At 46.0% G+C, this 27953-nt stretch overlaps 1 long non-coding RNA gene across 1 annotated transcript; it reads right to left on the reverse strand.

The window, feature by feature from the left end:
- Nucleotides 1–1137: 1137 nt before the first annotated feature.
- On the reverse strand, nucleotides 1138–27953 carry LOC128336518 (uncharacterized). The gene is made up of 4 exons (XR_008311991.1): nucleotides 27826–27953; nucleotides 15662–16869; nucleotides 13550–13642; nucleotides 1138–1626 (listed from the first exon to the last, which is right to left on the reverse strand). It is a non-coding gene; the product is annotated as an uncharacterized LOC128336518 (long non-coding RNA).

The following is a 27953-nucleotide window of genomic DNA, read 5'->3' on the forward strand; positions in this document are numbered from 1 at the left end:
CCATAACTGGGATGAGGATGGTGGGTGGAACAGAAGGCAGGGTCGAACCTACTTTCCCCCCAGATGAGCAAGGAGCCCCTCTTTGGCATGCTGGCCCGCGCGAACATGACCTGATCTGCTCCTGGCAGCGTGGATTGCTGGAGGCCAGGAAAACGAGTCCTGGCCTCCAGGAATCCCACAATGCACCACGTGATTAGTGCAGTGCATTGGCAGAGATTCCCCCATGAGTTGGGCACTTTAGGCACCTGACTCTGTGTGCATTCAGCCTGAGCACACACACACAATCCCGAACCTGGGGTTCGGGCTTGCAGGGGCCAAAGTTCTGTGATCAGGATCAACCCCAGCATGCCACATGAGCAGCCAACCCATCACACCCAGCCCAACCTACATGAGCAGCCCACTCTATGTCAGCAGCCCAACCCAGATTAGGCTGCTTTAGCCTGGGTTGGGCTGCTTGTGTGAATAGCCTCAATGTGTGAATGGAACCTTGGTTTTGCTACCTCAAACCAGACCACTACAAATCCCACTGTTTGTCTTTCTGCACCCACCTGGTTCAGAGAGAGGAGACTAAGATACGCCAGGGTTTCTTAACCTTGGGCCCCCAGATGTTGTTGGACTATAATTCCCAGAATCCCCAGACATGGGGAATCTGGGAGTGGCTGGGGATTCTGGGAGTTGTAGTCCAACAACATCTGGGGGCCCAAGGTTAAGAAACCCTGAGATAAGCCGATAAACAAAACATTCTGTTCTACCTAATCAGTTATACTGTGTTGTTATACTGGGCAAAACCCCTTTTTCTGTCTCTTGATGTGTGAGTTTTATACCACAGTGATATTGCAATCACAGCTTTGCCCTGATGCCTACGGTGATCAGTTTCTACACTGAATCGTAAGTGGCTCTAACATTTCTGTTGGCAGCCGAACAGCAAACATTACTGGTCATAAATTTTTCCTTCAGAATTCCACCCTTGTTTCTTTTGTGGTATCGTCTGGAAACACAGCTCCATATTATGCCAAGGGAATGTGTAAAGGTCTCAAAACTGTCAGGAAGAGCCGTAAACTCATCTTTGCATTACCTCGGGAGTTTATGTCTCATAGTAATCTTCAAGGAATAAAAGTTATTTGTATATTAGTCCTCCCTCTTATAAACCCTTCAGCACAAATACATTATTAACCGTACTTAACTTTGCAGAAAGGCAGCGAATCTGCATGCATGTAAAGGGAAGCTTTTTCATTCTCCTTTTGCACAAGCTCTACTGGTCCACAAACCTGGGCTATCTTTGACCATTGGAAATGATCCACCTTTTCTTGAACTCTTCCTTCTGCCACTGCCACTTCTAAGGGGGGAGATGTGAGCAGCAGCCATCAAGCACAGAAGGAGGCTGCTCCTCATACCACACCCACAGGGCTGGTTCTCATCATCCTCATCTGAGTAGGAGGAGTCACCCACCATGGTATGAGAGCGAGGTGCGATCCTATTGTGTAGCCGTGCAAACTCAGAAAGCAAGGTAGTGTTGTAAACCCGCCACAGGCAATGAGCCGTCCTTAATTTATGATGTAGTAGCAGGCAAAGAGATGTCTCCGGTTACACACTTCCTCCAGGCAGGCACGAGGTTTCATCCAGCGTCTATAAAGAAGCACAAGAGAACAAATCACTACTGAGTACCACGTCCAACCCGTATTCCCCACAACCAAGTCCGCTCACCAGATGCTCACTGGGGAGAGGAGAGCTGGTCTTGTAGTAGCAAGCATGACTTGTCTCCCTAGCTAAGCAGGGCCCATCCTGGTTGCATTTGAATGGGAGACTCCATGTGTGAGCACTGTAAGATATTCCCCTTAAGGGATGGAGCCGCTCTGGGAAGAACATCTAGGTTCCAAGTTCCCTCCCTGGCTTCTCCAAGATAGGGCTGAGAGAGATTCCTGCCTGCAACCTTAGAGAAGCTGCTGCCAGTCTGTGTAGATAATACTGAGCTAGATGGACCAATGGTCTGACTCAGTATATGGCAGCTTCCTATGCTCCTAACAGTATAGGGATTATGGGGCCATAGCTCAGTGGTGGAACATCTGCTTTGCATGCAGGGGATCCCAGAGTCAGTCCCTGGCAGCCACGGTAAGAGTTTTTAAAAATGGAGCTTTGACGTGGCTGACCGAGGCCCCCAGCCCCAGCTTTTTGGAGGCTCCCCCATACCTTGGAGGACCGGACCGGGTGGTTAGTGCACCTCTGAAATCAATTTATTTGTGCATGTGAAAACACACAAACACACTCCGATAGACCAATTCAGAACTGATATTGTGATATGAAGAGGTACCCATTGTTGTTCCATTACATCAGAGGCTCTCAGACTTGGGTTCCTGGATGCCGTTGGATGACAACCCCCATCATCCTCAGCAACAATGGCTGAAGATTATGGGAGTTGTAATCCAATGACACCTGGGGACCCATGATTTGGGACACACACACCCCACCTCATGTGAATCAAATACCATTGCAATGTCAAAATTCTTGAACCTGTTTGCTTGAGCAAAAGAAATAAAGGCACCACAAAAGTACAGGAGAACCAAAAAAAAAAAAAAAAAATCAATTTGCAAAAATTTAATTACGGGTGAATGGAACAAATCTCTGAGCATATGGTCTTGAATGTTGCCAACATTCAGGTGCAATTTATTTTTTATTGATATATACTTGTAAGATGTCCAAGGCATTCTGTAGACCCCATGCCTTTGGAGAAGTGAATTGCAGGGAGCCTTTGAAATTTAAAAATAAAATATGCAGGTCCGTGCCATTGATCTTAAGAGACGGCAGGAAAGAAATGATACAGCTGCTATTGCCAATTGCCTGAGCAGAAGAGACAACTCGACAATGCCTTTCTATCTTCTTATCTCTTTTTACAAAGTTGGTTTTGTCTGGAATTTTTCGCAGAAGGTCTATGTTTCAATTTCTCCTTTCACAGACGTTCTGGGGTTGCTTTGGACAAATATATCTGTATGCAGACACAGACACAGACACAGACAGACAGACACAGACACAGACACACTTTGAGCCCTTTCTCACAATCGGGAGAAAGGGTTCAAAAGCGGGGAGGGGAAGAAGCGCCCAAATGCTTATCTCCCCCGCAGATGGTCTCCCTGCTGTCAGATCGCCGACCCAGATCACTGGGGGCCAGGAGTTCCTCAGAACCCCCATAATGCACCACACAAGTGTGTAGTGCATTATGGGTGTCCTTGCAATGCTGGCCAGGAGGCTGCTGGTGTGTGGGTGCCACGTGGAATTGTGCGGCACCGACGCACAATCAGTTAGCTCAAGTTAAAGGTGGCCTTGCACTCTTAACCTGACGGTTGTGAACCTAAGCGGGTTCACCACCACACTGCCGCCGGGAGCCACACAGCTCCTGGCGATTTACAGGCGTGGCAAAGATTGGGCTTAGGCAGCCGAGCCCAGCCTTTGCTGCACATGTGCACAGCCTCTAAAAGTAGCCATAAATATGTCGAGCTCTGTTTTGCTACAGGCACTTGGAATTAATATGTCTTCATTTGTTTACTTCATAATTCTTTGGATTCAAGGAAAGCTGCTTTGCGCCAGGAATCTCCTCTTCTGGGTAACTCCAAGGACAAATCGCAGATATATATGGCACATTACAAAATCACAATTATAAGTAATTATTCCCAGAAGACCTGCAGAGAAAGCATAAACTCCATTTTCATCTGGAAAATCTGGAGGTGGGGGAGGGGAATCCACTCGCCCTGATGGATGCTTTTTTCGTATTTAAACTCACTGCCTATGGATTTTTCAGTGACCATATAGGAAATAATATGATATTTGTGTGCTTCCAAAAAAAATACATGCTCAAAGGTATTACAGTGCAAGCATGAGCCTCCCCACCTCTGACAGCTTTTAAAAGGTGTGAAGTTGCGTTTATTCACCCAGGCTTTTAATTGGATTTATAGAACCTGTTATTGTTTTACATTGTTTTAATATTTAATGTTTAAATGTTTAATTCTTGTTTAAATTTGTTATTTTGTTGTAAACTGCCCAGAGATGCGAGTTTGGGGTGGTATATAAATACGCTAAATAAATAAAGCTTGGGCCATAAACTGCCTTGGCATGGGTTCACACAATCATGCGAATGTCGGTAACCCACATTAAGCCTAGACTGGAAAGATGGCGTGAACTAGGCCAAAGGGTGTGAGGAAGGAGCTGGGTAGGGCGGCTTTTCCTCCTACTTTGGTAAAATGCCTGACTTGCACACAATCGACCCCACACCCCCGCCGCCCACTGCCACCTAGTTTGCTCACACATGATAGAAAATTGAGAGCATGCACAGCTCCCAAAAGTGTCTTACCCACCTTTGGGAGCTGTGTGTGCTCTTAATTTTCAGTCGTGTGAACTGCCTTATTTTATAGGGAAGACTGCTAATCCTTGGTTGCTGGTGTGCACAGCGTGCCTGCTGGTCCCCGCTCCCCCTCCTTTGCCGCTGGCACTATGAAGGCTAAATGGGATGTGCTCCAGTATCACCACTGGAGTGGAAAGCTAACTGGGCACCATCAGGGGGAGTGAACAGGGTAAACCACTGGGAGGCTCAGCACCAGGCTTTGTCTGAGGGCCGCTGGTCCCAGCCTGGTTGATACATGCCACCTGCAAATTCATGTGGCCATCAGTCAGCCATGGAGCAAGCAAGCAAGTTATGCAAAAGCCTGGTAACAGCATTCCCAAAATAGTACCTTGTGGGTTTTTTTTTTTTTAAAGGTGCTCCTCCAATGTACCTTAATGAGACTTTTATAGCCTGAATTGACTGGGGAGCGTGGCTTCCTCCAAGCAGTCGAAAAAGGATCCAGAACTGTAGGCATTATACATCTCTTAGATATTTCATAACTTTCAGGACCCCAGTGATCACAAGCACAGAGAGAAGTTGGTGAGGGCCCTTTTTAAGAGGTTTTTATTACAGGGAGAAAGAATATAATTGGTAAACCCAAGTCTTTACATATTAACCACAGAAACTGGAATGAAGCAGAATGTGCTATTAAGGGGCCTGACCTCGAATTCTAGCTTTTTTCCCTTTTGTCATAATAATAGTGAGTGTTGAGCTCAGTGAACCTTTGCTAATGGCAAAATAGTCCAGAGGCACTATTACTGGGCTGTAAAGTACAGAATATTCTTAATGGTTTCCCTGCAGCTTTAATGGGATCAGATGCAATGGGGTCCCTGTACCTTTAAAAGCTGTGTAGAAGAGGGAATTTCAGCAGGCGAAACTTTTCTCAGTCCTGCGTGACAAGCTGCATCTCCAGCAAGACTGTTTTCTGGGCAACTCTGAATGATACACAGGGTTATCTTCCCTTTCTTCTGGTCTTGTGGTAGCAAGCATGAATTGTCTCCTTTACAAAGCAGGGTCTGCCTTGGTTTGTATTTGAATGAGAGGCTTCATGTGAACACTGTGAGTTATTCCCCTTAGAGCAGGCTTCCCCAACCTGCGGCCCTCCAGATGTTGCTGAACTACAACTCCCAGCATCCCTAGCCACAATTGTGGCTGGGTATGCTGGGGGTTGTAGCTCAGCAACATCTGGAGGGCCAGAGGTTGGGGAAGCCTGCCTTAGGAAATGGAGCCATAGCTCAGTGGAACAGCATCTGCAGACTTGCATGCAGAAGGTCCCACGTTCAATTCCTCACATCTCCAAGTATGGCGTGGAAAGACCATTGCCTGAAACCTTGGAGAGCCACTGCCAGTAGGGATGTGCCAATCAATTCAAATTTGATTTGACTTGAATCTGGGTGATTTGAGTGATTCGAATTCAAATCAAACCACCCCTCAAAGCAATTGGATTCAGACTTGAATTGAATTTTCAAAATTAGATTCAGATTTGATTCAAGGGCCACTTGGCACCTTTTAAAATCAATTCAGATTCAAAATGAATTTTTGACATCGATTCAAATTCAAAACAAATTTTTGAAATTGATTCAAATTCAAAATGAAGTTTTGAAATCAATTCAAATTCAAAACATTTTTTGAAATTGATTCAAATTCAAAACATTTTTTGAAATTGATTCAAATTCAAAATGAATTTTTGAAATTGATTCAAATCCAAATCCAATCAAAATTCAATTTGTGCATATTCCTAGCTGCCAGTCAGTGGAGACAATATTGGGCTAGATGGACCAAGGATCTGACTTAGTATAAGGCATCTTCCTATATCCCTATGTCAGTGGCAGGTTTGAGGGGGATCTTAGCAACAGGGCAGTCCAAGGTAATACAGCACCCTAGGTGAGGTGCCAAGTACTGCTTTGTCCCACAGTCCAGGTGGGGGCCAGCCCCTTTTCAAACCTGACCTTTGCAAGCTATGGAAGTGGTGCAGGGAGTAGGAAGGGAGAGAGGTTGCCAGCAGCCTCCTCTTCTCTCCTTCTGCTTCTTGCCAGCTTTGTGCAGAGTGCGAGGAGAGACACTCCTTGCAAAGGTTGCAAGGGTCAGATTGGTCCCGAAAAGCTGCTCTGAAGGTGGCAGCAGTGGGTGGCAGTAATCTGCCACCTGAGGCTACCGCCCCACCTGCCTCATATAAGGGCCTCCCCTGCTCAGCCAGGTACCCCCTCTTCTATTGGGGTGCCCCCTATTGGGTCCATGGATTCCTTACACAAGCAAGCAATTCTGTGCAATCCTTAGCCCTACGATTCAACGCACAAGCTCCCTCCTACCTTCTCTGAGACACAACCATGAGTCCCCGTGGGGAATGAGGGCATATTTGAATCATGCACAGCGCTGACGCCCATTCATGAGGAACAATTGCTGTTGAGCTTAAGGAAGTCCGTGGTGGGGGTCTCAGCAAACGGAATTTCAGCAATGGCTCCAAAACAATGGCCAGTTTTCTGCAACACCCACTCCTGGTAACTCACTTCTGCATCTTCCTTTGTATAACATCTTGGAGCAATTCTCTTGAATAGCTTTTCCCTCCCCCCCTCCCCCACCCCTCATACATTTCAGACACAAATGAGGTGAAATAAAATGATTTGATGATTTCACACAGGGTTTTTTGTTTTTGGTTTTTTTGCCCTTTTACAATTATTATTACTGCGGAGCTGAACTGACTCCATGCTTATTTTGCAACCACATTGTCGGCTCATTCTCACAATCCGCCCAGCCAGGATAGAAACGCTGTATGCGTTCACCATCAGCAGTCATGGGTTTGAAATGATCAAGGTGAGAGGAGGGGAGAATGATTGTGTGGGAGCTGGGAGCTGGTAGGACAGGGCTGGCCAAACTACATTCTGTCCCCAGGGTGTTATCAAGAGTGGATGAAAAACCATCCCTTCAGGGGATGAGCCGCTCTGGGAAGAGCAGAAGGTTCCAAGTTCCCTCCCTGGCAGCATCTCCAAGATAGGGCTGAGAGAGATTCCTGCCTGCAACCTTGGAGAAGCCGCTGCCAGTCTGTGAAGACAAGACTGAGCTAGATAGACCAATGGTCTGACTCAGCAGATGGCAGCTTCCTATGTTCCTCAGCTCTGCCTTCCACATGATCACTCTCCCCTCCTCTTGCCTTGATCTTGACAAACATGACCACCGATCACGAGCATGCACAGCTTTCCTACCATGATTGGGCAATGCTCCCATCCTGATTTTGATCATGAGAATTAGCCTAGTGTTTTCAGAGTGAGGATAGTATTGGTCCCAGTCGCTTAGTGTTCAACATTTAATAAGAAACAGTTTCTGTTTCATATAATGATGTAACATAGCAGCAAATTGACTGCAGTCCTTGGGCCCCAATATGCGCAGGCAGGGAAGAAACATCAGAGCTGCTGAAGGTATTTGCAGAGATTTTTTTTCCCCACGAGCCAGCAGAAAAGGCAAGCCATTTCTCGGTTTAAAAGTGGGTTGCCTCTTCAGCCAGGATAGAAATACGACACTAAAAACGTTCCAAACACCTCTGGCTACACATGCAGTTCTCCTTAACCTGTGCATATAGGATTGTGGTCTTCACATTTACCCTGTTGCTTCCTTATCAACATGTGTGTCTCAAAACACACATTTAATTTCACTATGAGGCAGGCGTGCGGTGTGGAGATGAACTGAATAAGGCTCAGCACTGGAAAAGTCTCGCAAACATTGCAGTGAGTCATTCTAAAACAAATTACAGGACATGGCAAATGAATTCCAAGGATTGCATCAGTAGAATTCTCGCCAGTAGTTCAGATACTTGGCATTGTTTCTTAGCAGGCTTCCATCTCTTCTATCCATCTTTCCATCCACTCCCTCCTTTATCCAAGACTGTGACGTATCTCTTCTGTTATTTCGCCATTAATGTCATAATGGAACATAGGAAGCTGCCTTATACCAAGTCAGGCCACTGATCCAGTATTACCTACACTGACTGGCAGCAGCCCTCTAGAGATAGGGGTCTTTCCCAGCCCTACCTAGAGATGCTGCCAGGGATTGAACCTGGGACCTTCTGCATGCAAAGCAGATGCTCTGCTGCTGAGTTATGGCCCTTCCCCTTTGTCCTGCTGTTTAGATTAGGGGTTCTCAACATTGGGTCCCCAAATGTTATTGGACTTCAACTCCCATAATCCCCTGCCCCAGTGGCCTTTGGTTGGGAATTATGGGAGTTGAAATCCAATGACATCTGGGGACCCAACGATGAGAATCCCTGGTTTAGATTATCTTTTCTGCTTCACTTTTTCTGCGATCTCTTTCCTTGCCACTCTCTTTCTAACCTCTATGAAAGATAGTGATGCTGCCATCTTTTGGAGGAAGGGGGCTTGTTTGCTACTGTATATTGGCGGGGTGGTGGCAGGCATACCGCTGGTAGTCTGACTATCACTCGAAGAACATTTTGTTCAGCCACCATCAGCTTTTCAAATGATCAATCAATACAAATGCCCTTTTAAGACACTGAAAGAAACAGAAGGGAGCTTGTCATTCTGTTAACAAACTCACTCATTGATAGAAAGGCCACCTTTCATATTTTCTTGTCCATTCTCTTTCATAACACACCAAAATTAGCTTCAAAAATCAGAATGCATGTTCCCTTAACCATCAATTAATATCAACTTGTCACCACCAGTTCATCCACTGAAGACTTAGTTGAGTATTCTACCAAGGAAACAGATAATAGGTTGTTCGTTGATGAAAGAAATACTATACTAGTAGTGTGCAGTAGTAGTAGTAGTAGTAGTAGTAGTAGTGTTTGTATCTTGCCCTTCCTTCAAGGTGCTCAGAATGATGCACCCACCTGGAATTTTCTCTAAATTTATCTGTACAATTCTGCTGATTGTACAACCAGGTTGTGCCACTTGATACAGGTGTGCGTGGACCATTCGGCGTAGTTTGGTCTGAATTTGAACCAAATTTGGACCGAACTGCAGATTGGACCGAACTGCAGATTCATTCGAACTTATTGACTGGGCCATTCAGTTCGATGAACCAGCTCGAACTGGTTCAAAGCGGTTCGCAACCAAACCACTCTAACCGGCCCAGTTTGCAGTGGTCCTGTTCGCGATTTAACTGGTTCTGCACATCCCTGCCACTTGATTCTGCAGCCACTGCCTTTTTATAAAAGCTGCATCCAAGGATATAGCCCGGTTGCTTTCAAGCACAGAGCCGCTGGGAGAATCAGTCCTGAAAAGCAGCAAAGATACTGATTAGATGCCAGCTGAATTATGGAGTCAGTTCAGGCAAGGGGCACACTGATATACGTGAGGATGCAGCCAAGGAGAACAGTGGTGGCAAATAGATTATTTTGGCTGCTGGAGGATATGAACCTACGGGCGCATCCGTGCTGTGCCAAATTACTGGAGAATAAAAACAGACATAAATTTCTTTCCTTTTTAATACCAGGGCTCCAGAACTTGTAAAAGACAGGTGGTTGACAACATGGCACACCACTCCATTTCTCATCTCCCATCTTCTTTCCCTTGGTCATGTGACCTTGTCCAGCCTTTTTTGCGGGGGGGGGGAGTTCCGTTTGCCACCTGGAGTTATGAGATTTCAGTCCAATGCTTTAGCTGTCAGTAAATCTGAAGAATCCTTTGAAAGGCAAGTAGATGCGTGCACAAAAGATTAGCAATCCGGCAGACTATCATTAAAATATAAGCAGCGCTTGCGATGAGATAAAGCTGTCTGTCGAAATCAGCCTTACGGCAAATTCCAGTAGATTTGAATCTCTGTCTAAATCACTACTAATTAATACCTTTTCTTATCCTCCTGAATGAAAAATAATTTACAGTTAAGTCAAGCAGCCTAAGCTGTGACTGCTTTAACCACCTTCTATGTGTGTTTTGAAAGTTACGCTCTCATTTCATGATCTGTTTATTTTACTACACTTGGGCAAACGGTAGACAATTACTGTAATAATATGGCTAGGGTGCTTCATTTTTATCTTCTCTCCGTAAAATGTGATTGTTCGAGCCCTCGTAGTAATTGTTTTCATCCGTCTCTTCGTTATCTCTTTATCACCTTGCGGTAAACATGATTCTTTTTCTTTTTCTTTTTTCTTTTAAAAAAGGTTATTCTATTATAAACACGTCAAGCAATTCAGAGGAAGGGAGTCAGGTCGTAATGGAATCAATGCGTTCTTTTTTCCGGGGCATTTGTCAACTAAATTAATTATAGCAACTCAAATGGATTCAATATGCCTTGTCGAAATATGTTATCTTTGTATACATTTAATTATTTCCTTTAAAAATTGGGGGGATTGGGAAATGCAAACTCTTGATATAATAAAAGTCAACTTCACTTTTCCTTGTGTGAAAGAGAATCAGTTGCTGTCCTCGAAGACGGCCCCCTTACTATCCTTGTCATAGGAACATAGGGAGCTGCCTTATACTGAGCCAGACCCTTGGTCCGCCTAGCTCAATACTGTCTACACAGACTGGCAGTGGCTTCTCCAAGGTTGCAGGTAGGAGTCTTTCCCAGGGAAGGAACTTGGGAAGGAACTTGGTGCCTCTTGCATGCAAGCAGGCAGATGCTCTTCCCAGAGCAGCCCTATCCCCTATGGGGAATATCTGACAGTGCTCATACATGGAGTGTCCCATTCAAATGCAAACCAGAGTGGACCCTGCTTATCAAATGGGACAATTCATGCTTGCTACCACAAGACCAGTTCTCCTCTGTTGGACAAGAGGAGAAAAGGAGTTAAGGCATGAGAAGACCATGCTGGAGCAGTGAGAAAGGGTGGTCTGAGCTGAGCAATAGGCAGCTGTTGAGTGGAAGCCAGGAACGAGGTGTCCAGCTGGAGGATCATAAAGATTGCAAGGGCTAAGCCGTGAGAAGAAGGCAGCATGGAGCTAGCCGTCAGAGGACAACTCAGGAGCTCAAACCGAGAGAGACAAATGTTGCCCAAGCAATCATATTGCATCATGTTGCCCAAGCAATCTCTGCCAGAAAGGAACTCTTCAATAGCACTTCCTGTCTGGAAGGCACCAATAGCCAGCCTGGGTGGGCGGGGGCAGCCCAGAGTCTGAGAATTCTTTCCAGCCCAGGAAGATGTTACATCCTCCAGTCCTGGTACCTCGTCACATGCAGGGGCCACTCACAGAGCTGCAGGATCCTGGTTCTAGTCCCAATGAGTCCAGATGGAAATTAAGCCAGGAGTTAGAGCCAGAAAGTCAGAACTGGAGAAGAAACCAAGAGCCAGGATAGGAGACCATTGCCCGGGAAAAGTTCCAGGCTGAAGCTTTTACAGTCCTCTCTGTTGAGGAGAGTCAATAGGTAGGTAGGGGTAACTCTTGAATCTGGAACTCCTTGCTGCCTATGGAGGAGCTCCAAATTGTAGCCATGGTGGCACATCCCATAATATAGCTCTTGGCACTGGCCAGCTGGAGAATATTATCCACTATGTCTTTTATTATCCCTTCTATGATGTGATTAGGGGGGAAATGTCGAGACAGATCAGAGACAAGTTCAAGGTTTTGGATGTGGGATGTTTATCTTCTTGTGGATGCAGTTCCATATGTCGGTTTTCAAGTTGCCACTTTTGCCTTGCTTTCTTTTAAACTTAGAAAGAAATGTACATCTGTTGTGCCTTGTTCTACATTGTAGTGCTGGTTTACTACCACCACCACTACTATTATGGATTTTTATATACCGCTCTTCAATCAAAATTCTCAAAGTGGCTTACATATAAATATGAATAATACATAAATAAGATGGTCCCCTGTCCCCAAGGGGCTCACAGTACTAATACAGGAGGACCTCGATATTTGCAGGTGTTCTGTTACGGGCTGCAGCCATGGATATGGAAACCACAAATATAGAGTCATTGGAGGCAATGCGGTTAGGTTCCCGGTTGAGCGAAAATGATCAAAAATTGGCCATTTTTTTGCGGGCAGGGGGAGCTTCTTACCGTGCTCTGCTACTCCCCAAGTCAAGCTATGCCCCCAATCGTCCGAAAATCACCAAGTTTTCCCCCTTCTATTTTTTAACTAGGACGGGAGCCATTTTGTGGCTCTGTCGAAGAAAATGGCAGCCTCCACGGTCATTTCTGGCCACCTTCAATCCACAGATATGTTCCCCTCCACTTGTATGCCGAGGTCAGGTGTCTTTTTCCCAACCACGGATACACAAATTTGCAGATATCGAATCCGTGGATAACGAGGTCCACCTGTATTCTACTATTCTGCTAAAGTAATTTTACGGTTCACTGTGTTCTGTTTTAACATTTTTCTCTTATGTTACGTTATGTTACAACCAGTGGTTATAATAATAAATGCATTACTTACCACGAAACAGCTGTATCCTGAGCCATGCATCCTTGGTAGAGGCCCCAGCAACGATTGACAGGGGCTCAGGTCGAAGGCAGAAAGCAGATGCAAAATCAGTGCATCAGTGGACAAAACAGCAGGGCAGAACTCAAACCCAGAGCATCATGGCCTAAGGCCTGGTCATAGCCCAGGGAGCTGACTGGGGCTACATGCACTCAGGCCTCAGAGCCCAACTTCAGGTGCGGAAGACGGAATGGAGCGTACAGCTTTGGCTTCTGTGATGGCAAGAAATAAGAATCCTGGGGTGTTGCTATAATTGAGCGGATTGGTTCAAATGAAACCGGGGGGCCCAGCTCCTGAGGGGGCCCCAGCTCCACCTCTCCCTATTTCCTTCATTATCTCCTTCACTGAGGGGCGAACACAGGCCCCAACTCCCCTAGCTGCGCACCTGAAGAAACTTCTTGCTGGGTCTACGAGCCAGGTCTCCTGCCCCTGCCTGGTCAACATAGGAACAAAGGAAGCTGCTATATGCTGAGTCAGACCCTTGGTCCATCTAGTTCAGTACTATCTTCACAGACTGGCAGCGGCCTAGACAAGGTGGCAGGCAGGAGTCTCTCTCAGCCTATCTTGGAGATGCTGCCAGGGAGGGAACTTGGAACCTTCTGCTCTTCCCAGAGTGAGCCCTGAGGGGAATACCTTACAGTGCTTGCACATCAAATCTCCCATTCATATGCAACCAGGGTGGACCCTGTTTAGCTAAGGGGACAAGTCATGCTTGCTACCACAAGACCAGCTCTCCTCTACAGAATCATTCTGTTTCCTTGTTGTACTCTACTTTCTAGAACTTAGGTTAGGGTTGGAAAACACATACCACATTGACCTGAATAGAAGCTTACTGTTGTGTTCTGTTCAGTAATATTTTGCAGTTTGTTTGTTTGCTTGGACATTTGTCCCAAGGGCGATCCTGTAGAGAGTGTGGGGGAAGAGTCAAGAGAAAACGGGAGGAAAAGGAGAAGGAGAAAACTGAATTGTTGCTGAATAAACCTTTAGTTAAATCTACTTGATTTCCTTGTATGTATGAGGGAAGCGGTTATAAAACAATTACTCTGGATTTACAAAGATCCCCTTAAAAATAGATGTTAAATAGAGGTTATATACCTGTATAACCTCTGCTGAGCAAAGAGGCACCTTTTAAAGTGGTGACTCTTATATTTAGCAGGGGGAGAGCAACTGACCCTCTCCAACCCCAGCACGGCATCCCTCCAGTGGCTGCTGCTGGTGTCTACTTTATGTTTCTTTTTAGACTGTGAGCCCTTTGGGGACAGGGAGCCATCTTATGAATTTATTGTTGTTTTCTCTGTGTAAACTGCTTTGAGAACTTTTGTCAAAAAGTGGTATATAAATATTTGTTTGTTGTTTGTTGTATTTCTCTGAATTTCAAACCAACCCCTGATTTCCAACAGCAAAGAACTTGGGGGAAACCTAACCTTGGTTTTAGGTAACTACAGTACTTTGTCTGGATTTAGTTATGGCCTGCAATTTGCCTCGAAGATCCATGCCCCGAAAGAGGCTTGTAATCTAAGTCAAGGATATACATAGCTTGGAGAAACAAAGGATGGACAGTGAAAGATGTTTCCCCCTCCTTAGGACATTTAAAACACAAGAACCTTACTGATCACACCAAGGTCTATTGAACCCAACATTCTGTTTCCAACAGCAATGGGCCAGATATGAATCTGATGAATATTTATATACCGCAAAAGGTTCCAAAGTGGTTTACAGATAAATAAGTAAATGAAATTAAATAAAATGGTCCTTTGTTCCCAAAGGGCTCACAATCTAAAAGAGAAACATAAGACAGACCCCAGGAACAGCCACTGGAGAGATGCTGTGCTGGGGATGAAGAGGGCGAGTTTCTTTCCCCCTGCTCAATAAAGGGAATCACCACGTCTAAAAGATGTCTCTTTGCTCAGTTAGCAGATGCACCTGGAAGCTCATAGCTAGGACATGAAAATGGGGCCTATGCTCTATTGTTTGTTTACAGCATTTGGTATTGGGAAATGCACTGCCTGAGCAGAGAGGTTCCATATTGCTAATTGCTGTTGATCACATATCTCCCATGGATTTATCTAATCCTTTTGAAAAGTCATCTCAGTTTTTCAGTGGCCAGTGGATGGAATGGAACGTTAACTTGTCTCCTAGCCAATCAGTCATAATTGCTGGGGGGAAATTGACCTATCCTTTCTTATTGAAGGATTTTCTTGATACCTTTAGCCTCACACATTGGCAACCTAGCAATTTATCTACAATTTTGCTCCTCTCATCTGCTCTGATACCCACTTTCGTATGAGTAATCTAGTAGGTGTCCTTGCCATTCTTAAGAGCTTGCCATAGAACTGCTTCATTAATGGTGGAACATTAAGGCCTATTAGATCACCTGCAGCACCCCCCGCAGGTGGGAGGCTAAAGATCTAGGCATAAAGATATAGAGCGAGATGTTTCATGAGCTTGATTAGGGGCACAGCAGGAGTTGATGCAAATGTGAACTTCGTTGTTTATTAATTGGAAACCAGATTCAGCCCAAGTTCATCACTTTAAAGCCTCATTGATTTCAGAAGGTACATCATGCACATGTTTAAATCTCTCCTGTTGACAATTTTTATTTATTTATTTTGTATTTTACTTTCATTTTTAAATGGGTATTGGTACTGTTGTTGTTCACCCCCTAGAGTTTTTGGAGGAGGCGGTATACAAGAAATTTTCAATAAATAAATAAATAAATAAATAAATGTAGACTTTGAACTGACTGACTTGGCCCATATCATGCCCCAGAAGTACAGGCAATGTTGTTTTCTATGTGCCTTTTAAATCTCGGCCAGCAAACCGTTTCAGAGAGCGGTAAAACATAGATGCAAGAGGAAGAGCAAGCTAAAGGAAATGGGACTCACAATGGAAGAAACAGAATATGAATGTTTGAAATCACCTATAGATTTTGACCAAGTCTGTAGTCCACCTTCCCTGCGATTTATGGATGATACCAGCCATTCTTCAACATGCTCAGGTCACCTTTACCTGGGGCATCCTCTGAACCATGAAAAGCTAATAATTTCTGCCCGTTGTTGGATGTCAGGACTCATAGGTCTTTGAAGGCTGAAGATCTGTCTCTCTTACTCACTCACGCCTTTCTATCTAATTTTGTCAGGGGTTGAATCTTCTACCTGGAGGCTCTAAGGAGGTTTTCAAACGGCTAACATTTCAGAACGGCAGAACCTGTTGTCTTGATCCTTTATGTTACTTCCTCTTACTCTCTCCTCCATAAAACACAGCAGGGTAACGTTGGTCAGGTCATTGTAAATTTCCCCTTGACAGTGAAATGGGATGGGCCTGTTAACACTGGAATAATACACACACGATGGGATAACGGAGAGACTTCACTTCCCATATCCTAGGAAGTATACAGACTCTGTCCAGATCCAGTTGTCTGACTTTAGGACGAGAGAACACAACTTTGTCAAAAACTCTACAACCCTGGAGCCTTAAATCCCAAAAGGACATGGAGCAGAAAGTTCCATCTTCTCTTTTTGTGTTCAACTTATTCCACTGTGCCATAGTAATGCAACCACCTTCTATTTTCTATCCAGTCTTGTTATCACATTGAGCCGTAAGCAAGGCTTGTTCAAACCTGTAAATTAAAGAGTAATACTTTCTTTCTAATACTGGCGTTTATTTTCTCTCTTTAATTTGCTTCCTTTATGAAAGAGACGAGAACCCTAATCTGCCAATATTCTGGTTAATTGGTACCATATTGGAGTCTTTTAAACCCACTAGGACTTTAGTTTGGCGTCTCATATTTCTTCCTGTGGAAGTGTTCCAAACAGACGTACAGAAGAGCCTTCCAGAAGAATGGTGAGGTCATTGCTTTAATGCTTCTCCAGGGATTGCAAGCTATGTAATGGGATATTCCCCCCACCTCATTCTCTTCCAATCTCCATGACTGATGCAGAAACAGATTCACACCATAAAAGCAGAACAGCTGCTTTTGACCTCTGGGAATATCCCCTTGTTTAGGAAGCATCCAGCACCTTCTGAGCGCTTATAGTCCTCAGGTTGATTTAGAGGCCCAGAGTACAATCCTCTTTGAAGATCAACCAACTCTACTCACATTGCTGTTGTTTTCTAAATCCATGTCTCCTGGGAGAAAAGAAAGTGTGTGTTAAGGCAGTAATCAAGTCTCCTGGGACAACAATGTGATTAAGGTAATGCAGTTGTTTGCCCTGGATATGTATTTCAGCAGTTGTTTTATATTAAAGCAAAATTTAAGTTTAGGAATAAACTATAGGATTCAGCTCAAGAACTGAAGAAGCAATTCTAAGGCTACAGATATAGAAAAATGTGCTGTTGTTTTTTAACATCTGCTCATAATAGCAATAACAATAAGAATATAAGAATAGCCCTGCTGGATCCGGCCCAAGATCCACCTAGTCCAGCATCCGGTTTCACACAGTGGCCCACCAGATGCCTCTGGGGAGCCCACAGGCAAGAGGTGAGGGCATTCCCTCTCTCCTGCTGTTACTCCCCTGCAACTGGTACTCCAAGGCATCCTGCCTTTGAGGCTGGAGGTGGCCCACAGCCCTCCGACTAGTAGCCGTTGATAGACCTCTCCTCCATGAAGTTATCCAAACCCTTCTTAAAGCCATCCATGTTGTTGGCTGTCACCACATCTTGTGGCAGAGAATTCCACAAGTTGAGTATGTGTTGTGTGAAAAAGTACTTCTGTTTGCTGGTCCTAGATTTCCTGGCAATCAATTTCATGGGATGACCCCTGGTTCTAGTGTGATGGGAGAGGGAGAAGAATTTCTCTCTGTCCACTTTCTGCATACCATGCATGATTTTATAGATCTCTATCATGTCTCCCCGTAGTCGTCTTTTTTCTAAACTAAAAAGCCCCAGGTGTTTAAACTAAAAAGCCCCAGGTGTTGTAACTTTATCTGTTTTTTTGTTTGTTTAGAAGTAGTGCTTATTTGGTCATTGTCTGTAAATAAATGAAATTTAAATTTAATATTTATTTAGCAAGCATGCAGAAGGTGCCAGGTTCAATCACCCCTGGCATCTCAAACTTCTTTTGAAGGCTGTTCTCATTCTCAGGACCGGTCCGGCCATGAAACATGAGACGCTGCTGTTGTAGAAGCACAAGTCTCAAGCTACCTTGGGTGTATGGCATTGGTTGCGTGTGGGAAAAGAGGACTGGATCTCATTCAATGGAAAAAAAAACCCACCAGCAACATCTAATCATGAGCTGAACAACAGTAACGTAAACTCAAACAAACCAGCAATTAGGAAAACTTGCTGAAAAGGTGGGTCTTCATCCATCAGCTGAAAGGAATGAAAGAAGTCCTGGCAGTTTTCATTGTGCTGATGGTTTCACAAGGTAAGCCCTAACCAAGCAATGGGTTTCTATGGCATTAGGAAGCCGAAAATCTCTGCTGTTCAACAACTGACGCCAGAAAGTCTCTAACTGGCATTATAATAGAAAAGATTACATCCTCTTAGGAGAGAATAAACTGTAGTCCTATTCCAGGGCTGCACAACTTCAGCTCTCCTGCAGATGCTGGATTACAACTCCCATCAACCCTATTGACCACTGCGGCTAGGGTTGATGGGAGTTGTAGTTCAAGAACAGCAAAATGGCCAAAGTTGTGCAGCAGTCCTATTCAGACAGAAAGGCTGTTCTCACGTGGAGCCTAACCCAGGCTTGAGCAGACTGGCCTGAGTTAGGCTGCTTGTGTGCAGCATCGAGATCTGCGTGTATCTCAGCACTGCCCACCTGCCTAACTCAACTTTTTAAGCCCGGCCTTTAGCTGAGGTTAAGGGCCCGAGCGCGCCCTTAACCCTGGCACTCGGATCGTGTGTGTGCTCGGGATGCTTGTAGCCCGAATACACACAGAGACAGGTGCCTAGAGTGCCTGTCTCATGGGGGTATCACCCAATGAACCATGCTTGCAGCACAGTGCATTGTGGGACATCTGGAGGCTGGGACACGTCATGCCAGCCTCCAGAGATCTATGTTGCTTACAGCAGCATGGATTGTGTGGGTGCGTGGTTCACACACCGAAGTCAAGCACTGTCATCATCTGGGGGAGAAGGTAGGCTGAACCCTGCCTCCCCCCCCACACTTGCCCCCACCCAGTATTTGTCATGAGAACAACTTTATTATGTTGTATAAGTGTACAGATCAGTGTTCCCTGTAACAAGGATTCCCAGATGTTGTTGACTACAACTCCCATCATCCCCAGACAAAGGCCATTGCAGCTGGGGATGATGAGAGCTTGTTGTGGTGATTCTCTTTCATGAGCAGGGAGGAGAGCAACTGGCCCTATCCAGCCCTAGCACAGCATCCCTCCAGTGGCTGTGGCTGGTGTTTATCCTATGTTTCTTTTTAGACTGTGAGATCTTCGGGGACAGGGATCCATCTTTCTTTCTTTATTTTTATTTCTTGTACCGTCAGTATTATTGGGATATCTGACATAAGCTTATTTCTCCAGACAATCCAGGCCATACTGATACTTTTTATTCGAATTTTCTTTTAGCAGATCAGAACGAAGTTAGGTCTTATAACGTTGCTAAGTTTTGTCTTATTGCTAATGAAATCCGGTTAGAGCTTATCAATAGCTAATATCGTTGAGATCTATTTCTGCTTGGCTTTAAATATCAAATCTGGTTGCTTTGCTAATACAGTTTATATTATTCTATTTCCTCTTTCAGTTGTATTTTATACTCAGCTTTGTCTTTATAGCTTTAAATTTTAGTAGCTTTATCGATCTATCACATTATGGAAATTTGGTTTGTAATTGCTGATTGTTTGAGTTGTTTGTGTTGTTTGATTCTTGGTCAAAGACCGAAATAAAGACTGAACTGAACATCATTTACAACTCCACATTCTTTGGCTAATAAATGTTCAGAACTTTGCTTTTCTCTAAATGTTCTGAAACATAATCAAAAGAAGCAAATTAATGGGGGGGGGGAAATACCACCTGCTAGTATAAAATTAGACAGAAAGAGGCTGGACCGAAGACAAGTGACTCAGCTTCAATTATATGGCTAAAATAAGCAACCAAACTAAAGTGATTTCCTGGTTGGAAAAACTAGTTCTGGGTACAGTTTACAATCTCATAATTCATTATAGGGGGGTGGGGGGACATTGTCAAGAATAAGGAGGGATAGATTTGAGGAAAACAACTAACATTTCCAATCGGGCCACTTCACAATAACCTCTGCATAGGGAGCCGGAGCGGTTGAGTTCAGGGTGGTGGTGGTGGCATTATTCAAAACTGTGGTGACATTATTCAAAATAATTGCATGAGTCAGTACCAATTAGTCATTTTATGACAAACACATAATTCTATTTATTAAGAAAATAATAATAATAATAAGGCTATAATGAAGTCCAGCCAAGATGTGTGAGCGATTGAGATCACCAAGGCAAGGCAGGCTTTCGAACGGATGGAGGCCGAAAAGAATTAATGAGGCCTTCCAACTCTTTTTTCCTATCAGTTCACACCTCTTGGGATGAAATATATCCTCCCGGTGTAAGAGCCCTCGTTACTTTATCCCAAGAGCTAGGCTGGAAGGCGCATGTGTGAACTTGCACCCTCCACGGGACAGCGATCTTCCGGTGCTCACAATTCGGGGGGGGGCTCTAGATCTAGGGGTAACCCTAGACTTCGGGGCCAAGGTCCAGGGCCTCTAAACCCCCTGGGGCCCCCCAAATCAGCTTTAGTCTGTCCTGGGTGGTGTGGTTTGCGCCCTCAAGAACCTACGTGTTAAAAAATTATGCTTAACTTGCAGCGGGGGGCCTCCGAAGGCCTTTAGGTCCAAGTTCCTAAATTACCTAGGTGCACCCCTGTGGGGGGGGGAAGCCCCCTTGGCTCCTCCACCTTTTGAGGTGGCCCTCTCAGCTACTGGGTTTGGAAGGCTATGGGAGGACCCTGATGTGGCCAAAATTGTAGGTCGTCTAGATTGGCCCCCATAATTTGAGCATCACAGCAGATGCTGGTGGGTGGTAGCCAACAGCTGGCAAATGCTCATAACAGTGGAAACAGGTGGAAAACTGGTAGAAGGGACACAGAAAGAGAGATGAGCCAGCTTCATTACATAGGAACATAGGAGGCTGCCTTATAGAGTCAGACCATTGGTCCATTTAGCTCAGTGCTATCTATACTGACTGGCAGCAGCTTCTCCAAGGCTACAGGCAGGAGTCTCTCCCAGCCTTACCTGGTGATGTTGCCAGGGATTGAAGCTGGGGCCTTCTGCACATAAGCATGCAGATGTTCTATCATTGAAGGCATCTTATCTTACAGAACATGTATGCAGCCTCCCATCCAAATGAAAACCAAGGTGGACCCTGCTTAGCAAAGGGGACAATTCATGCTTGCTACCACAAGACTAGTTCTCCTCCTGCAAAGAAGAAAGCCAAGGTCATGTCAAGCCAACCCCTGATAACTTGGCAAAGAGGCGCCTTTTAACGTGGTGATTCTCTTTATTCAGCAGGGGGAGAGTAACTGGCCCTCTCCACCCCCAGCACAGCAACACTTCAGTGACTGTTGCTGGTGTCTATCGTGTTTCTTTTTAGATTGTGAGCCCTCTGGGGACAGGGATCCAGTTTGTTTGTTTGTTTGTTTGTTTGTTTGTTTGTTTGTTATTTCTCTGTGTAAACTGCCCTGAGCCATTTTTGGAAAGGTGGTATAGAAATCGAATTAATAATAATAATAATTTCCTGATCATCTTACATATGAAGTTGCCTTATACCAGAATGCACTCCTGAGGCCATCATCCAATCCTCAAACTCCATCACCGTTTTTAGAAAACAAGTTAAAACATGGCTCCTCTCCCGGGCTTTTATATGAGAGTGCAGCTTTCACTGATGGCTGCTTTGTGTTCTCTGTGTTCCTGTTTTATATAGGTTTTTAAATTTCGAAATAGAGATATATTATCTATATATTTAATTCTCTAAGACGTACTCATGGCTAATCCCATGCGTGGCAGCTCTCGCGAGAGTTCGCGAGCAGCTGCCAGATAGCCACGGGTATGGGCAAGAAAATGGCAGTGGAGGTGGCAGCTGGCCGGCCGGCAGGGAAACAGTGGTGGCGGCACCGCTGCCAGGCAGAGAAAGCAACTGGCGGGCAGGCGAGAAAACTATGAAGGCGGGTGGGCGGTGGAGAGGGTGGCACACTCCCTCCCCAGGCCACCTGCTGGCCCCAATGAAGGATGGCCTGGCCGCTGGGAAATGCGGTGGGGATGAGAAACAGCAGTCAGGGTGGCCAGCCGCCGGGAGAAGCGGCAGGCAGAAATGGGGTGGGGGGGAGAACAAAATGGCGCTGAAGGGGAGGAGGATGAAATGGGGCTGGGGGGGAGAGAGACGGAGAACTAGGGGCACAGATGCTCTGCGCCAGGTCAGCGAGTTTGTATTTAATATCTGTACTTCTTGTATTTTAAGGTGCATTGTTTTAATTATATTGTATATGTTGTTGTTGTTGTTTATTTACGATCTTAGATCAAACATATATTGTATATAATTATATTGTAAAGCCCTTTGGGATTATTTTAATGAAAAGCGGCATAGATCAGAAAAGGATAAATAAATAAATAAATAAATAAATAAATAAATAAATAAATAAAGCAAGCCCAGTCAGGCCATTGCTCTCTCTAGCTCAGAATTGTCGACACTGACTGGCAGCGGCTCTCCACTGGAGATAGGAGCATAGGAAGCTGCCATCTACTGAGTCAGACCATTGGTCTATCTAGCTCAGTACTGTCTACACAGACTGGCAGCAGCTTCTCCAAGGTTGCAAGCAGGAATCTCTCTCAGCCCTATCTTGAAGATACTGCCAGGGAGGGAACTTGGAGCCTAGATGCTCTTCCCAGAGCGGCTCCATCCCCTGAGGGGAATATCTTACAGAGCTCACACTTCTAGTCTCCCTTTCGTATGCAACCAGGGTGGACCCTGCTTAGCTTAAGGGGACAAGTCATGCCTGCTGCCACAAGACCAGCTCTGCCAGGGATTGAACCTGGGACCTTCTGCCTGCAAAGCAGATGCTTGACAACTAAGCTTCAGCTCTTCCCCATCCTCCCTCCCCTTATCCCGCTTCAAGAGTCTGAGCCAAAAGTTATCAGCTGAAACATCTGAGCTCAGTCTTTATCCGGAAAAAGGTTTGGTTGATCTCTGCAGAAAGGGCGTTCCACAATCTAGGGACAACTGCAGAGAATCCTCAAAACACTGTTAGGATTGGCTGTTAAATTTTCAGTTCAAAATACTAATGTCTAGTGCAGAATAGAGTTATGCTAAATAGAAGCAATTTAAAAATACATGTCCAGAAAAATAGTAATGTCTGACACCCACATTTCCCAGCTGGTATATTTCCCTTATCTTTGCAAACTGGTATAGTGAACAAATGAGCTGGTCACTAACTTTTTTATACATGTGGAACTTTGCATGCAAAGCAAGTGTTCTACCCCTGAGTGATGGCCACATCATCAAGGGCCATCCCGTATGGGCCACTTCTGCATGATCGCAGGAATGTAGGAATTCTGCTTATTCTGAGTCAAACCCTTGATCTATCTAGCTCAATATTGTCTACACCAGGGATTCTCAACGTTGGGTCCCCAGATGCTATTGGACTTCAACTCCCATAATCCCTAACCCCAGTGGCCTTTGGTTGGGGATTATGGGAGTTGAAGTCCAATAACATCTGGGGACCCAACGTTGAGAATCCCTGGTCTACACTGACTGGCAGCAGTTTCTCCAAGGTTCCAGGCAGGTGTCTTTCCCAGCCCTACCTGGAGATGCTGCCAAGGATTGAACCTGGGACCTTCTGCATGCAAAGCAGATGCTCTGTCACTGAGCTACCACCCCATCCTCACCGACCAGCGTGTTTCTTTTTCGATCCACCACACCCTTGTGAAACGCAGTGACCAACATGCAAAATGCCATGAACTATATGGTTCTCCCCTACAGAAGTATCGGTTCCCTACGGAAGTATCAGCTCACATAAAGAGTGCTTCCACATATCCATGGCCCCATTGCAAGGCTTATTTCCAAGGTATGTGTGTGGGAGCTGCGATCAAGTCTAAATCAACTTAAATGGGTTAACACTTGGATTTGTGCATATTTATTTTCTTCCGCGCAGCTTCTGGTTATGGCTTTGAACAACGTAACCACACCTTGAAATGCGGCTTGCTTCTCCTTACTGATGGAGGAGCTAAACGGGCGGGAGTTAGAGTCACTGCGCTTCGGACAGGCTTCCTAAACTCTCAGCTGACCTTGAAAACTTTAAACTAGTCAGCTAGGAGATTTCTCTCTCTCCTGCCATACTCTTTGTTAGTAGTAATTAAAAACCCAATTAAGGGTGCTTTGCATTTCCAGCTAAGGTGAATTAAATCTTGCATGCACCTCAAAAACCCTATGATAAAGGTAACTCTTCCCTGCTGCTGTGAATTAACTATTGGTAATTGTGCAGCTGAAGCTGTAAATAACGCTTCTCCCTGGGGACCGGTACTCTGCACCTCTCGGCTCAGGTTGCGTTGCAGCCAAAAGAGTGGGAAAAGCAGAAACCCTATACTTTGTAACAATTACATAGCTGGTATCGGAATTGGGAAGCGGCTTGCCTTTCGTCTGCCGTGACTATTTTTAGTGCTAAATGGGGATGAAATGTGTTGCTCGACCCCCGTAAGTGTTTTGCCAATGTTCTGTCCATTCCCAAGGGAATTGGTTTTCAAACTTTCTGCTTCATCTGTCGGCAAACTTTCTGCCACACTGACTGGGGCTGCCGTGGCACCTCTGCACGTTGCAAAGGATTCTGGGGGATATTCTAGGGCAGGGAGGTCCCAACCTGTGCGGTCCTCCAGATGTGGCTGAGCTACAGTTTCCATCATCCCCGGCCACAATGGGGCTGCCAACTGCACTGCCAGCACCCCCTGCTAAAGGGGGGTGGCCCCCAAGGATGGTGCTTGGCCATGGGCTCCTCAAACATGGAGCTGGTCCTGGTGCCCCAGGTGGATTGTGGGACCCCCCAGCCTGCCCCAGCATGATGCTTGATAGCTCTGTTGTAGAAGAAGGTACGGCAGATGGGAAATTAGAGGAGGGGGAAATGGCATCGACTGGCGTTTATTTTTCTGCAGAATTATGACAGGAAAGCTGCTTCCCTTGGCGTCTATCGAGTCCAAGGCAGTGTTTTTCAGACTGCATGCTGGGGCATGCTGGTGTGACTCATAAGTTCCTCCAGAAGACTAGTGATGACAGACAAGCTTCTCTGAAAGGCAGCTTGCCCAAGGCTACTTTTCTTCCCCAGTTCCAAGAAAGTGTTGGGCATGCTATAATGCAGGGGTTCCCAACTCTGGCCCCCAGATTTTGTTGGATTCCAACTCCCATCATCCCCACCCACAATGGCCGGAGGTGCTTGGGAATTGTAGTTCAGTGATATCTGGGGACCCAAGGTTGGGGATCCCTGCTCTGATTCATGCTTCTAGTCCACAGTGGGCACTGGCCAAGCAGACTGCCACCCTGTTGCTGTAGAACTGAGGTTCCCATTCTGAGGTCCTCCAGTGGTTGAACTACAACTTCCATCAACCCTGCTGCAGTGTGACCGTGGGTCCCCAGAGGGGCCCATGGCAAAGCACCATGCACCTATGCAGTAAGTAGTTAGGTCTTTTACCACCACTTTCAGTAGAAGCAGCAGGAAAAACAAGAGTGTTCTAGAAAGGGAGTATCCATTGGGATCTACCATTTGTAGGTAGAGGTAGGGGAGGTATGTAGGGGAGCATCCACTGGGATCTACCATTTTTTCTTTCACAATCTCCCTTGAGTGGCATAGGAGATGCACTCTTGGCCCAGAGGAGAGCATTTGCTTAACACGCAGAAGGTCCCAAGTTCAATTCCCACCACTTCCAGGAAGGGCTGGGAAAGATCCATCTGGAACCTTAGGGCAGGGGTAGGCAACCTTGGCCCTCCAGCTGTTGTTGAACTACAACTCCCATTATCCCCAGCCTGTGGCTGGGGATGATGGGAGTTGTAGTTCAACAACAGCTGGAGAGCCAAGGTTGCCTGCTCCCGCCTTAAAGTGCTGCTAATCTCTGTAGTGTAGACCAGGGATTCTCAACGTTGGGTCCCCAGAGGTTATTGGACTTCCACTCCCATAATTCCCAGCCCCAGTGATCTTTGGTTGGGGATTATGGGAGTTGAAGTCCAAAAACATCTGGGGACCCAACGTTGAGAATCCCTGGTGTAGACAATACTGAGCTAGATGGGCCCATTGTCCTGCTCAGTATAAGGCGAATTCATATTTGTATGGCAGGAGGAGTGTTGCTGTCTCCTAGTTTGCACCCAATTCATGATGAGAGGGGCAACTAGGGTCCTTTCCAGATGTCAATAAACTGGGATATGCAAGTTCCAAGCACAATAATACTCCCTATACTAGTGTTTCTTAACCTTGGGTCCACAAATGTTGTTGGACTACAACTCCCATCACCCCAGCAGTGTTCCCTCTAACAGGGATTCCTAGATGCTGTTGACTACAACTCCCATAACCCCCAGGCAAAGGCCATTGCAGCTAGGGATAAGAACATAAGAACCTGCTGGATCAGGCCCAAAGCCCTTCTAGTCCAGCATCCTGTTTCACACAGTGGCCCACCAGATGGAAGTTGCAGTGTAATGAAGCTGGAAGTTGTAGTGAACAACACCTGGGAATCCCTGTTAGAGGGAACGCTGATCCCCAGCCATCGCCTTTGTGACTGGGGATGATGGGAGTTGTAGTCCAACAACATCTGGGGACCCAAGGTTAAGAAACCCTGCACTATACACTCACTGCTGCAAGTTTCTGCATTATTTCCTAATGTGATTTTATCCTCTGTACAATAGCAAGCAGGGACCTTGCGTGATTTTCACAGCTCCACCTGCTGGTCAGCTCTTGGATTCCGAAAAATTCCACTCTTTTTCTTTACTGCTTTTGTGGTGACTGGAGAAAAGGGTGGATTTTTCTCAAAATGCAAGCGCTGGCCACCAGGTGGCGCTGTGAAAATTGCATGAGGTCCCTGCTCCTTGTGTGTACAGAGAGGAAGATTGCACTAAGATAGCAAATGTGGCATTGTGCCAAAAGTGTGGGTGTGTGGGTGGAGGGAGTTTTCTTGAAACCGAAGCACACAAGGCTGCACAGGGGTGATGTCTGCAGAGCCCTAGCGCTCGTCCTGCTTGGCATAGGGCGAGGGAGAAAGCGGGGCCAGAATAATGATTCGGAAAAGCAGGTGACATCCCCTGGGGTTTGGGTATCATTTATTCTATAAATTTCACAGAAAAGTGTGGAGAAAGGGCGCACACACTGCTTTGAATTAAATGCCTCTGAAACCACTGCCAAATCCTCTTAATGTCATCCATTAATAATACAAAAGGAGGGGGGGGGAGAATAACACGAGGTCTGATGTTTCAGCTCAGTTCTGCTCAGTGAGCCTGCCACAACAGATACCTTGCCGTTATTTATTTAAAATATTAACAACAACAACAACAACAACAATAATAAATCATGCAAAGACTGCGGCTTAAACCTCCGCCGGTATCTTCAGCCAAGCCAACCTAGAACTTCGCAGCGCTGCGGCGCCAGCTCCCTGCAGGCAAAGCTACAGAAGCTGCATAAAAGAGAGATTCATTTGCTTTTGACTTTCACCTCCAAGGCTCCCTGGCTTTTGTACAAACCCTCCCCCACCCCCGCCTCCTCCTTGTTGCAAAATCCACCAACTGCAGGGTGCAGCAACCAGACACAAAGGCAGGAAACGTGTAGCCCGGAGTCCCGCGCGCACAGCCTCCACCCAGGGCGATTTATTTTTTTCCTTTCGCAAAGGCGCGTCTCAGCCGGTTTTCCTTTCCGCTCTTGCGGCCGGCGCCTCCCTTCCGAGCCTATAGGGGGCGCAGTGCACGCGACGACTAAAAGCGGGGTGGGCCGCGCCGGGTTCAAACCGATCAATCCACCAGTTAGTCAGAGCGAGGGGGGGGGGGGGCGGAGTGCGCGCGCGCGCGCGCACCCGACCGTTAGCGAAATGAGAGAGCGCGCGCGCAGTACCCCTTTTCCTAGCACCCCCCTCCCCACCGTCGTTCCCTCTCCTCACGCGTTCGCTGGTCCAATGGCCGTGCTAGGAGGCGGGGCCGGAGCACTCGGCGGGGGGGGGGTGTGGAACGTTGCGGGTGACGAGCCGAGCGTTCCATGTGGCTGCGGGAAGCGGCGCTCGCGCTGGTT

Source organism: Hemicordylus capensis, chromosome 13 (assembly GCF_027244095.1).
Source record: "Hemicordylus capensis ecotype Gifberg chromosome 13, rHemCap1.1.pri, whole genome shotgun sequence".
Classification (NCBI taxonomy): Eukaryota; Metazoa; Chordata; class Lepidosauria; order Squamata; family Cordylidae; genus Hemicordylus; species Hemicordylus capensis.